Source organism: Aquarana catesbeiana, linkage group LG07 (assembly GCF_042186555.1).
Source record: "Aquarana catesbeiana isolate 2022-GZ linkage group LG07, ASM4218655v1, whole genome shotgun sequence".
Classification (NCBI taxonomy): domain Eukaryota; kingdom Metazoa; phylum Chordata; class Amphibia; order Anura; family Ranidae; genus Aquarana; species Aquarana catesbeiana.
In genome coordinates, this window is record NC_133330.1 from 54,350,000 (window position 1) to 54,364,329 (window position 14,330).

Sequence of the window (14,330 nt, forward strand, 5' to 3'; positions counted from 1 at the left end):
ACAAGACTCCAATGAGGATAATAACTGGGTCTATAGAGAGTGATTTATAACCTGAATATTGTATATTTAGCAGCAGTTTCTGTAGACGATGGCAAAAGACAGGGTTGCTTTACCAACTGTTGAGATAAGATATCAGCTGATATGGATTGCATTGTTTTCCATGACTAGGCCAACTTCTAGACCTGCAGTTTAGGGCTGCCATACATGTTAAGATTACTCTCGTTCAGCCCCACACTAAACAGCGAATATGGAGGAATCTCCCCTGGCAGATGCTGTACTGACAGTTGCTTTTGCAGCTTTCAGAACACATGAACAGTGACAGCATGTGCTTGGCTGCGGTTACCATTTGGTGAAGATCTTTTTGCCTGGCTCCTTTGATTTTCATATTGAGGTTCATCAAGTTGGGTGGAGCCAACAGGATCATCTATGTTTTCATTTTGGTCGATTCAGCAGGATTAGGCTGAAATGTAAGCCGTGTCTGGGCAGCAATGGAAGAAGCAATAAAGGCCAAAGGCTGTATAGGACTGCAAGGCAGGGAGCACAGCCTGCATATATAATGAGCTAATCAGTTGTCCCTTTTTACATATATAAAGGTAATGTCAGGTTTCTGTGGTAGTAGGCCCTTGTAGAACACAAGCTTGGGGTTCCCCAGAATGTAGAGCCTAAGAACCAGCCTTCACCAGAGCCCCTGATGGTAGTAATGGACCTCCAGTAAGCTGGAACAAGGTCACGACCCCCCAAGTATGTCCAGCTGACGATATGGAGGCCACTTATACAAATGGCAGGAGATAGAAAAGGATACGGGAAATGAGCCGAGGTTGGGGTGGGCAGCAGGCAAGCAAAAACTGTAGACAAAGCCGGGGTCAGTACATGGGAAGTCAAACACTAAGTACAAGTAATACTAGGCAAACAGGAGCTCAGAGAACTGAGAAGTTGCTTAGGCAACACAGGCTGGACTGATAATGTCTTACTCTTAGATTGTAAGCTCTAAGGAGCAGGGCCCTCTGATTCCTATTGTATTAAAGTGTATTGTATTTGTACTGTCTACCCCCCTAAGTTTTTAGGCGCTGTGTAAACTTCTAAACTCCTGTATAATAATAACAAAAAGAAATATAGGGAAGCAAACCGGGAGGCAGGCCAGAAAGAAATAGAGATGGTAAAGGAATATAAACCCAAAGAATAGAAGGCGACAGCCATAGGTGAACACAGGAGGCAAAGAAGACATGTGAATAGAAGGGGAGCCTCCTATGCCTATATACTTTTGGTAATAGGTGTCCCTAGTTCCCATCTCAAAAAATTGGGAGGTATGCTATCTGTATATTACTATGATCAACCTGCCACCAAGATACAAGGATATAAAATATTGCAGCCCAATATAACTTGTAGGACTATGGTGGCCATAAATGGCTACAAACCACCAACCACCTGGAAGCACCCATTTGATGTTTCTGCACATCTGCCACCTAAACAAAAACCTGATGAATTTTGATTAGTGTGTTGTTGTCCCTGCTTGGGACAAAGGTCTGGACATGCTGTAAAACGTTATCTTGATTAGCAGTTACATATGACTATGCAAACAAAACATTGAAGCACTTTAAAACCTTGGTACCCTCTGATAAATCATTTATCAGATCACATTCAGAGGTACATCTAAAAAAAATAAAACTGAACTCCAGGCAGATATAACAGACACAAAGGAATGCAGTTCTGTATTTGTTAGTACATTAGTGCATATAATTTAACTCCTTAAAGCCTGCCGGCCCTTTAAGGGGATTGGAATGCAGAGAGGGGCGGGGCTTATGGTCACGTGACAGCCGGCACTGGCTGACACATGATCAGAAGGCTCCTGATTGCAAGCAGCGAACAGGAGCTTTCTGTTAGCCTGTGGTAACTGTGCTGCAAGCAGGCATGGCACACGCTCTTGGCACAGCTCTATTGGTGCTATTGCACACAAATATGTGGGCGCTCGGCGCCAAGCACTGGCCGCTGAGGGGCCACATATTTGCTTGCGCTTGAGGCCAAGAGGTTGAATATGAGTAATGTAAGTATCTTCAATAGACCTGTTATCAGCCTTTTGGAATTCCCTGTGTCACACAGCTCGGGCTAAGGGAGGGGAAATGATCAAAAGGGCCGGCAATGATAAACTGCAGTTCTTTGTCCTTATTCAAGCAATACAGCACGGGGCTAATAATCCGGAAAAAGGTTGACATGTTTCAGCCCCAACGGGCCTTACTCATAACCATCATAAGAGAGGGGAAAGCAGCCAGTCTGGTTTGCTGCAGTGCTCAGGTGCTAACAAATAACAGGCTGATAGTAGAAGAGAGCAACGTGACAGGGAGATGACCTCATCAGTCTGATGTTTCTCCTTTCACAGTATAGTAACAGGCTGAGGGACAAGACCCATGTGTGTTACTTAAAGTGTAACTAAACCCACAACAGTAAAATCAGTCTGTATATGCATTAAGCATGCTTGTTATACTCACTGTGAAACCTAAGAGGTTAATCCACTGCATTTTGTAAAAAGGCAGTTGGATCCTGTCTTCTCTGATCTTCCCTTTCTTCCACAGTCCCCAATCTATCTCCTGATAGAACAGATCATTGGGGCACTCTGCACATGCTCAGTTTGGTGTTTTTTTTTTTTCTTGGGAGGGTGCATGTGATCAGCACAGGGCCAATCAGCACTGTCCAGACAGAGGGCCAGGGGTCCTGCAGCCTCATAGGACAACCATGGGAGGAAAAAAACTCCTCCTACAAGCTTTAACCAGTGCTCAGCTAGTCACTGATAGAAGTCACAAGACTGCTATATACTGCTGATGAGAAAAGGTATTTAGCAGTTTATATTTACTAAAATTATTGCATTTCCATGTTCTGTGTACTGTGGGAGACCAGATATAGTGAATGCAGGCTCCTGGGTTTAGTAACACTTTAACCGCTAGCCGACTGTCGCATGTACATTTACGTCGGAAGAATGGCACGGCTGGGCAAATGTGCGTAACCTGTATGTCCCTTTGAATTTCCTGCCATCCCGACGCGCGAGCGCTGTGATCGCGCCCGCGGGTCCTGCGGACTCGATGTCTGCCAGTCTCCCGACGATCGTGTCACGGAGAGGTAGAACGGGGATATGCTTTTGTAAACAAAGCATTCCCCGTTCTGCCTAGTGACAGGACAGTGATCTACTGCTCTCTGTCATTGAGAGCTGCAATCACTGTCCTGTGTGTTCAAGCCCAGCCCCCTCACAGTTAGAGTCACTCCCTAGGACACACTTAACCCCTTCACCGACCCCTAGTGATTAACCCCTTCACTGCCAGTGTCATTTACACATTAATCAATGCATTTTTATCGCACTGATCGCTGTATAAATGACAATGGTCCCAAAATAGTGTAAAAAATGTCTGATGTGTCCGCCATAATGTCGCAGTCATGATAAAAATCGCAGATCGCTGCCATTACTAATAAAAAAAATTAAAAAAATTAAAATGCCATAAAACTAGCCCCTATTTTGTAGACACTATAAATTTTGCACAAACCAATCAATATACACTTATTGCGTTTTTTTTTTTTTTTTTTTACCAAAAATATGTAGAAGAATACATATCAGCCTAAACTGAGGAAAAAAATTGTTTTTTTATATATTTTTGGAGGATATTTATTACAGCAAATGTAAAAAATATTGCTTTTTTTTCAAAATTGTTGCTCTTTTTTTGTTTAAAGCCCAAAAAATAAAAATCGCAGAGATGATCAAATACCACCAAAAGAAAGCTCTATTTGTGGGAAAAAAAGGACGTCAATTTTGTTTAGGTACAACCTCGCACGACCGCGCAATTGTCAGTTAAAGCGACTCAGTGCCGAATCACAAAAAATGGCCCGGTCATTCTGCAGCCAAATCCTCCAGGGGCCGGGCTAAAGTGGTTAACTACAACATTGAAGAATCAAGTCTCCTGCCATGGGCTTTGCAGTGTGGAAGAGCTGTGAAAATTTTAGAACTGGATGGACAGAAATACTTTGGCATGTAAAACAGCACTCACATATGTATTTCCCCTGTGTATTTAGTTATATGTCTAGAGTTCAGCTTTATGAGGAAAAAAATAGCAAATTGCAAATATAAATAAATAATATAGCGTATAAAATTGTGACATAAGTCAGATTGTAATTGAATATTATTAAAAATGACCTTTCCTTTTCAATCTGCAGCTCTGTAATTTTCTGTAAAGTGCAATGCAATATGGCTACCTGGAGGTGTTCTGTACACAGAATGTGTACAATACACCCCCCCCCCAGAAATATAATTTCCATCTTGTGTGATTGGCTCACGGATTTTCTCAGAAGTCTACACTAAGATACAAGTCAGATTTTTGGCATCTCCTGGAACAAAAACGTCATTTTTGGTAAGATACTCCCAATAGGAAATAATGTCCAAAGGGATGCAGACCCTGCAGCTTTCCTCATTAGAGCCCTGCAAGTGCAGCATCTGGTTGATAATTAAGGGCCCCTAGAAGACGTAAAATTGTGACGAAACGTACATCAGGAGAAGTGACGTGCTGATGTCATTGTGTAGCAGTCCTGAGAGGATGGGTGTTCGTGAGCCGGCCGGCTTTTTTTTATATAATGCTTCATTTTAAAAGCTTTCTATGTAAGTGCAATTCTTTATTAAAATTATCAGTGCTTTACCTGATTTACTCTATGGAGAGCCTTTTTTTTTTCTGGGTATACGTATCTGATGTATGCTTATGAACATTGGAGAGATCGAGGTTACTGGGTCCTGGCTTATGTCCTGTTTGCAACATTCAAGCATTCTCCTGTGAGCAGACATTTCCATACTTCCAGGATAAAGGCCATGGCTGGGATGATAGCCGCAAGCTTATACTGCTCGCCTTCTGGTAAGCTCGCGCTCCGTGTGGTGGAGGTGCACATGTCCGTTGTGGTGTCATTTGAGATTTCTTCAATTATTTCAACTATCAAGTTATTTTATACTGTTTATTGGAATATGTTCAACATCATGATTTTATATGATTTTTAAGTGTTTTTATTATTTCACTTATTCAGTTTTGTTAGCGCAGCTCCATTTTTTTATTTGATAATTAAGAAACCACTCCTATTAGACTCACTCAGCACAGAGGAACCAATGGAGATTTCTCCAGAATAACAAAAGGTAGGAATCTGCAACAAAGTTTGTTAAAATCCTCGCAATGTACATAGATCACCCAGAGGGGAATGTTTTTTTTTCTCAACAAAAGTGGAGTTATGCTTTAAGAAAACAATATGGTAACAAAAAAAACAAAAACATAATAGAAAACAATACCATACCATGCAGACTAAAAAGCTCCAACCAATAAACCCACATCAGGGAACTGAAATATATTAATAAAATAAAAAACAGCATTCTAACTTGCTTGAAGGGATAGCGTGTATGAAGGTAAAAGTAAAAAAAAAAAAAAAAAAAAAAAAGGATTTTACGGGCTACCCTATCTTCTCATTGATTCAAAACAGACAGTTCCTTATGAAATGACCAAAGCTGGGTGTTTGAGATTCTCTGCAGGAGTTAGAACGAGTCACGTTAACATGGCTATGGCCTAGCGTTTACAGGTTATCTTTTGATCAGCAAATTGGTCCATGTAATTGTTCACATACTGGATGAAATAGTTCCCCTTTCATTGTTTTCCTTTAAAAATCCCTCAAACACATGGGAGACATTTCCTCTTGTAATGTACTCCTCTTAAATGGACTCCCCTCTGTTCTTCATCTTCCAGGAATTTTTGTCTTTTTTTTTTTCTTCTTTAATCGTGTTATAGTTCCAAACGTTAAATGAGCCATTCATTTATTCCTGCATTCTTTATCCAAGTGTGGGTGGAATCTAGCATTACACGACCTCCATCATAAGTTCTTGTTTCGTAGCGAATGTCAAATTAAACAGGGATTTAGCCTTCATGGGTAATTGCAAAACCAACAGAAACAAGTTCAGTTTCGAAGATATATTAAGAAAATACACCACAGTGATAGGACAATGTTTTTAGATTGTCAGAAATGTTACAGACTGGCTGACTAGGGTAAGATTCAGCTGCAGCTTGAAAACGATGATATGTGTCAGCTGAAACCTGATGTTATTGGTCTAAATCGGGGGTTCTTAAAGTGGTTGTAAACCCCTCTGTGCTACTTGTAAGCCTATAATACGGCTTACCTATAGGTACTGTAAATATCTCCTAAATGTGCGCCGTTTAGGAGAAATTTATGTTGTAGTGCGCCGATGATGTCATCGGCGCATGCGCTGTGAAGAAACGGCCGTTTCTTCACTAGCAAGTGCCGTGACTGACGGCCCCTGTGCGCATGTGCGGGAGTGACATCACGCGACTCCGACCAGTCATAGAGTGGGAGTCCGTGGCCCTGGAAGGAAGAGGGGCAAATATGGATGCGGCCACCAGCTGGGACATCGCAGGCTTTGTTTGCAGGTAAATGCCGCACAATGGGCTAGTATGCGATGCATACTAGCCCATTATGCTTTTACTTTGCAGGGGAGAAAAGAGGAAGTAAAACCCATCAGGGTTTACTTCCTCTTTAACTGGGAGTATCCATACCCCTTGAGGGTATGGAAGCCAAATTATGGCATTATGGGACTAAACCTTATTGTACCATGACTCAAAGTGAAGAAATGGACTTAATGCAGTTGAATTACCAAAGGGAAATAGGCTGTTCACTTTGCAAGGGAAGCTGCAATTTAACGTGCGTCATCCAATCATGTGTAAGCTAAAAATATTTTATTTTTATTTTTATTGCACATGATTGGGTTTCTTTGCAAAGTGAAATTTCAACACATTCACCAAACTCTAGGGAAAATCCCCTTGAAAAGTAAATCCTATCAGCTCCTAGTAAAAAAAACCCCGATGTGTCAGATGACCTATAAGAAATATAGGTTTATACCTTTATTGTAGCTGTATTGTTTAAGCTATCGATATGTAAAATAAAACTAAGCTGTTGACAACTTTTTAAGTCATGCAGGTTAGCCGGTAAGTGAGCTGGGAATATTTGTTCGTTTTTGATGTGCGTTGCCCTTTCATGTGCTCTTTGCTGCTAAGGCTGTCCCCTCTTACTCTTGTTTTGGTGATCCTAAAAAATAGTCCTGCATATAAAGGCTAAATACTGCCGCAGTAAGGGCTTTTATAGCATTGTCAATTGAGTTTGCCTAGAACACCATGATGTCTAAAGATGGCCCTACCCACAGACATAAGTACAGTTGTCAAATTCAGTCATAATCCTCACCAATGCAGTCCAAAATATCAAACAATCACTTCTGTCTGAGTATCTTTATTCTTTTAGTCATCTATAAATAAACTGGTCTTCGTGGATAATGATCTAACTACTGTCAGTAGATACAAATATGCCATGTGGGAACTGAAGCTTTAGGCCAATTTGCACTTTTGCTTTAAAATTTGAACATGGTTTCATCTCTCAGGCCTCAGCTCTGGTCCTGTAGAACAATGGGCAGCCTTTTTGACCAACAAAGGTGCTCTTGCGGTGGTTGAGACAAGGCCAAGCCCAACCTTTGCAGGGACATTTGAGATTTGCATTTAACCTTAGAAGCCTATGACCTCTGCTCATGCATTTTTTTTTGATAATACACTCAGAAATTTCCCAAATTTGTTAAAGTTTTACTTTCAAACCTATCTTCAAGAAAAAAATGTCCCCCCATTTTGAAAGAGCAACCAAGTTATCCCAGGAGACGATCAAGTATTTGAAAATCTAGCTAAAAACTGGATAACACACAAGGTACCCAAGGTTTTAAGTAGAGCCGAAAACTGTTATGTACGTATGTACTTCATACAGCTAATGTATAGGGGATTTGCCTGCATTAATTATATATTGACTTCAGGTTATGAATTTTCTATAACCTTTTCCTTTTGGCTGACAAGAGGATCACAAGACGTGTATACCAACATGCAGCCCTGAATGTTGGCTGCATCAGGGTGTTGTCCCCAGTGCATCTTGATATGTTCCATTTTTGAAAGTAATGCAATGCCCCTTGTTAAGTTTTTTGCCTGTGATTATAACACATCAATGAACTACACTGTGATCAAGACAGGCGCACTCCTAAGTATTGCCCCATCTGTACTTATGTAAAATTAGGGGAGGTAAATTAACTTCAGCTCATCTGAAATGATGGAACCAAATTGAATATTTCAGTCAAAAAACTTCTATTACACACATGGAAAAAGGTAATACCAACTGTCATCCCAATTTAACACAGCTGTGTGAAAACCACCGCTTTGTCCACTGTGCACAATGAATTTCACGGATATCAAGGAGGGCAAATCAATAATTATGTTAATAGGCAGACTCCCCTTTATGAAATAAACCGCTGTCACTTCATAGAAATGAGGCTCTCCCAACGGGAGTCAAAAGAGCCTTCAATTATGAAATAGAGGAAGCGTTTCAATCTATAACGGGATGATGAATGGGTCACATCGGTGTCTGAGCTCCCAAGTCAAATGGACATTAAAATAGATGGAATATGCTAAAGTGGACAGAGGGGGTCTCTGAGCAATGACAGCATCTGCTGTGAATAATTATCTGGTCATTATTCTGCCTGCTAAAGAATATGTTGGACCTAAGGGCTAGTTAGGATGCCAAGTGGCAAACAAAGACCGGCCAGATTAATATTTATACTGAAGAGAGTCACACATAGCTGCCATCATCAACAAATTTCCACACTGTACAAACAATGAATCAAGACATAGTGGGACCCCATTGCTGGACCTAAATCGCTATTTAAAATTTAGTCATTGACAAATGATATAGCCCAGGTGCTTGCAAGTTGACAATAAACATAGGACATAATTAACATACAGGACATAAAAGAAAAATGACATTATATCCTTCAGAATGTAAGCTATTTGTCACAAGGTCCTAGTTGCTATTGTTTCAGGGATTTTATAATGCCATTGTTTTAGCCACTGTATCTTGCTCAGTGCTGCAGGCGACAAGACCACATCAATCAATAAAAATAACTACAGAATTAATTTATACAGGGTAATGTTTCACAGTGTAGTACACTGAACCATTCTCATCAGTCATTGCCCTCAGAGGAGCTTACAATCAAATATTAGGCTTTACTGCATTATTTATTAAAATTCATATATAGATCTATAGTCCTTCCTAATCATCTCTTTAATAATCTTTTGGCTTTCAAGAATTTTCAGTTTCTAAATTGATTTGTTACTGAACTCTACATAAGTTATCTATACATAAACCAGTAAATCATTGCTATAGCAATGCAGAAGATAGTACAAAGTACTGCATATATACAGAATTTTTATTTAAAATCTCAGAGATCCATTTAACCCTGTATTACTTAGGAGATAATGTACTGCATTGCTCTGATGGATAATACACCCCAACTGCGTAATGGAAAGAATAAGCTGTCTATATCTTGGGCATAAAATATTCTCTTTTCTAATGCTTTCAAAAAAATGTACAGTACCAAATTAGTTAAATATAAAAAAAAAAAATCAACCCATCACACAAAATACTGTCAAACCGGACCTCCAAATAGTATACAGTACACTCAATCACGGCATATTAATACGAAGAAAAAGTATTGCATTTTGCATTTCAAATGCTGCTTAGTACTGCTACGTAACATGTCTATGAACGCAAAGAAAAGCCGGATTCTCATTAATGTATAATAAATAATATATAATTCCCCAAAAATACTAAAAATATTAAGTGGTTGATTTGTAGTGAAAATCAGGAACTTATACAGAGACAAAAATGTTCAGGGTCGAAGCTCGAACTCTATGGATGGTCCTTGGGAATATGGGACAGCTGGGTTGGTAAATTAAGCTATGCATACACCTATTTCAGAGTCTGAACATAGGCTGTACTGAGATATGATAGTGACAATAATCATCAACAATTTCCAGGGATATTCAATTGCTGAGATGTCTAAAGCCACCAAAAAACAATGCTATCTCATAGGATCCTATACATTACCAAGACACATGCATTCAATTTATATAGACAGTCTTTGCATTTCAAATGCTGATTTAGTAGATAATCCAGAATGCAGAAAAAGGTGTCCTATACTGCCGATGCTACTTATGTAAAAGAATTGGGTATAAGCAATTGCAGTCGGATGGGTCGTAGCTTGCAGAAAAAAATAAAAGTTCCATAACAAAAAATCAGTAAGACTTACAGGAACCCTGTCCGGACTCCACAGCTGATGTCTTACATTATTTGGGGATTACTAGATGGAAAAATGTGGGAATGAGACAATATGATTCTAATTTAATACAAGAGGCGTCCCTGCTATTAAGGGATAGCTGACAAGCCGCACCGATTTCCAGGGACAAATCTCTAAAACCAGGGACTGTCCCTGCCAAGCAGAGCTGGCAATCATGCAAAGCTTGTAGATCAGACATAATTATTGCACAGACTTACAGATGGATTTTCCAGTTTAAAAAAAAAAAAAGACATAAAAAAATGGTAAAATGATACATACCCAGAAGCACAGGCAATCCCCGGTTGGAGGAAATAGCTCCTAGCTCCTTGGAGACAGCTATTTACTGCGTCTTGCGCTCCTTTCCATGCTGCTGAGCACAGCACACTGTATGCAGCCTGCTAGCTGCTTGAGCTTTCCTGCTGCTCTACAGGCATTAGGGAGTCACGGGAGATCTCAAATGAGCAGCAGGGCTTTGTCAAAGCCCCTTAGAGGAGACCAACACATCAGGCAGGCTCTTGGCTGAAAGGAGAGCAGCAGTGCAAGCCATCAGCAGCCGGACAAGTGTGATTCTTGCCCTCTCTCCAGTCTTTCAGCAAAAAGCCTTCTGCAACTGCAACCCCCCCCCCCCCCTCTTTTTTTTTTTCCTTTCTTAGGGTAATTCCAGACAGAATCCAGCACACACACAGCTCAGGGCTCTCTTTCTTCTCTTCTTTAATGACCCTTGTGTAGCTGCAATGCTATGTCCAATTGGCTCTTGTAAAGGAAAGACTCCTCGGTGGTTGCCAGCAAGCTTTGCTGTATGCCAGAGTCAGTGGCGTTTGCTGAGCCTTCCCTGCTCCTGAATGCTAATGAGTGCAGTGATGTCAGAAGCAAAGCAGAGTCTGCTCTGGGACCCTTTCTATGGTCACTGGCTGACTCCTAACACTCATTTCCATATCAATCAAGCCTCCCTCTAACAAATTAATAACCCCACAGTAAGCTTAGCCCAAAACACAACCCTAGCCTGCGCCTGTGATGCAAACATCTGGCACGGCTGCAATAACTAAAACGCAATGATATGATGATTTTTTTTTTTGGTACTGGATCTCATTGGTTGTTGACCAACCATGGACATACCTTTCATATTAAGTTACTGCTTTCTATCAAACATCTGTTTTCAATGTATTTTTTTATCTGCAGTAAATGGAGGTTATTTAAGGCAGCTTTTGTTTGCAAAGGAAGGAAGGATACATATATAAAGTCGATCTAATGCCAAAAGTTGTTATCTTTTTGGATAGAGAAAGGCAGCAATTTATTGCCATCTCTATCTCATTAGGGAGATTTCCCTTCACCTCCTATCCGGTAGATCCAACAGGAAGTGGGAGGATATCTCTACAATGTGGGGGATATCTCCCCTAAAGCTGGTGGCAGTGCCGGGACAAGGTCATTTAGAGCCCAGGGCGAACAGGCCAAACTGTCCCGTCCCCCCAAGATGAATGAGCATTGTGGGGTTGATTTACTAAAGGGAAAAAGACTGTGCACTCTGTTGACTTCCATCATCCAATCGTGGACAAGCAAAAATGCTGTTTTTTTTTATTTTCCTTGCCCGTGATTGGGTGTAAAGTGAAGCCTTACCGCATTTATTAAGATCTGGAGCAACTGCGCTTGCAGAGGGCAACTGCTCTTTGCAAAGTGCACAGTCTATTTGCCTTTAGTAAATCAACTCCTATGTGCGAGCAAAAATCCCCTCCCTCCCCAAAAACATAGAGCACTAACCTGTATGTTTACCCCCTAAGCATAAATTCTTCCTCCTCCCAGTACAAATTTGCCCCCCTACTGAAATCCCCATCCCAGCAAAAAATGTTGCCCTCCAGTTCAAATCATATCTCGCTCAATATGCTCTAGCACAATCACTCTCCTCCAAAAAACAAAAAAAAATTCCCCCACCTAGAATACATCCTTTCTCCCCCACTCCAAATTCCCCCTCCCAGCACAAATTCCCCTTCTCCAATCCCCATCTCCCCCCCTCCCCACACAAATACTCACTAGTCACCCCTACTAGCACAAATCCCCCCACCATATCACCTTTTCCAGTACAAACCACCCAAATTCCCCCTCCTAGCACAAATCCGCTTACCCCATCTCAAAACAACCCCCCCCAATCACCTCTCCTAGCACACCTCCCAAAATGTCCCCTCCTAGAACAACTCTTACCCTCTGCCCCTGCCCCAAATCCCCCCCACCCAACACAAATGCCATACCGCCAATCTCTGCATGGTGTCCCCCACCTCACATGATACCACAGTGCACAGGGCAGCCACTTCTCCTGCCCACACCTTGTCCCTGTCCTGGCTGGTCATACACTGAGTGAACTTTGGACAGTTTTTAATGAACCACCCAAAATTTGATCAGTGGGTGGCTATGTCAGCACCGCTTCATCCAACATCCTTCAATTGAAAAACTGAAGTAATCGGGTGGAAAACTGTTGGACAAACACCACCTGCATCCAATCCGTAAGTGCTGCAAAGGGAGATTCATCCACTCGCTGAAACGGAAGGAAAAATATATATCAGCTTTAGACAGTTGTCATGGGAACAAATGTCCCCACAGGAAGATTTTCACTATTGCGTTTCTGGTGGCAACTCAAATTTTTGGATTTACCATAATTTTCAATCCCCTTGACATGGGTGATCTGGATGATAAAGCTGGCCATATATAGATCGAATCTCAGGTGATCCCAGTTGAATGGGATCAAATTTGTTCTGGGGGGGGGGGGGGGGCCCTGTTGGCATCTTCCAGTTCAACATAAATGGATTCTTCAATTGATTTTTGCTAAAGGAGCCGGACAGAAAACTACTAACTAAACAGTGCCTGCATCCAATCAGATGTTGACACTGTTATTCTGACAGCCATAGGTGCTAATTATCAGAATACAATAGCTGACATTGCAGATCTGTCCATCCATGCTATTTAGCAGGGATGGAAAAGTTGAGTGATTTCTCTCGTTCAGCTAGTAGGGCTGAAGGAGACAATTTTTAGTGTATGGCTAGCTTCAGACAGGGTGAATGTCCCTAACCCGACAGTTGTTCTAGCCCTTCGCCACTCTATCCAAGTCTAATAAAAAAATGTATTACATGTTAAATAATTTTAAGTTTTAGCTACTTCTCATATATAAATACCAATTAAAAAAAATGGAGCTGCAACTTATTATGGGCAGTAAGAGTGAACTGTAGTTTTAATCCCAGTGTTGTGAAAGCTGGTTTTAGGTAGTGTTGGGGGTTGGTTGTAACAGGAAAAGTAAATGACTGCGCCAGATCTATAGGGACAGTGCAGGAGGTTTGTAGGGGATTACACGTCATTATGTGCACTGAACCTGAAAACTAGCATGCTGGGTCTCTGGAAAGACAGACGTCAGCAGCGCAGCACCCCTAGTGGCCCAGTTGTGATATAGCATGGCAGTGTAAGCAGATATGGCTTGGAAAACTCCACTGCTGCTCATAAAGTTGATATATATGGCAACTTAAGGTTACTATAAAAATGACCTTTCCATGATTATTTCATTTCATTATTTCCAAAACTGCAAAAAAATGAATATGTCAATTTGCATAAAAATTTTTTTTCCTGTTGGTTCGCTGCTTTTTTACATCTAAGCACGTAGTTAAAAGTGGAATTTCCTTTATTCAGGCTACAAGCCAAAAAAAAAATCAAATAGCATTAATGGATGCATCTTCCCTTTCAAATATTGTATTCTGACAGCTCTGGCTGCCAGAATACCCAAACAGTGATAGCTGTATTAATAGCTTCAAAAGGTAGAAATCTGCAATAAAGTGGGATAAAATCTCAGCAAAGTAAATATTCACACCGAAATATTATTAAAAAACACTCCACTAAGCAACGTCTGCAAAAAAAATAAACAACCACATAGTGTAATTCCAATGCAATTTTGGACAATTCAATTGTAACTCCACTTTTGTTGAGAAAATAACATTCCCCTCTGGGTGATCGATGTACATTGCAACCTTTTGTTATTCTGAAGAAATCCCTGTATGTTCCTCTGTACTGAGTGAGTCTGATGGGAGAGGTTTCATAATTATCAGTCAGCTGTGCACCTGCACAGCACTAATGAGGAAATCTGCTAGGT

General features: G+C 40.9%; 1 protein-coding gene across 3 annotated transcripts in view; it reads right to left on the reverse strand.

The window, feature by feature from the left end:
- Positions 1-14,330, reverse strand: part of PRICKLE2 (prickle planar cell polarity protein 2) — a 437,307-nt gene that overhangs the window by 159,881 nt on the left and 263,096 nt on the right. The window contains exon 1 of one of the 3 annotated variants that reach the window (XM_073592179.1): positions 10,490-11,251. The exons of the other annotated variants lie outside the window; for them this stretch is intronic. The gene's annotated coding sequence lies outside the window, so the exon portion shown is untranslated. Of the gene's footprint in view, positions 1-10,489; positions 11,252-14,330 lie in introns of those variants that run through there. 3 annotated transcript variants of the gene reach the window in all.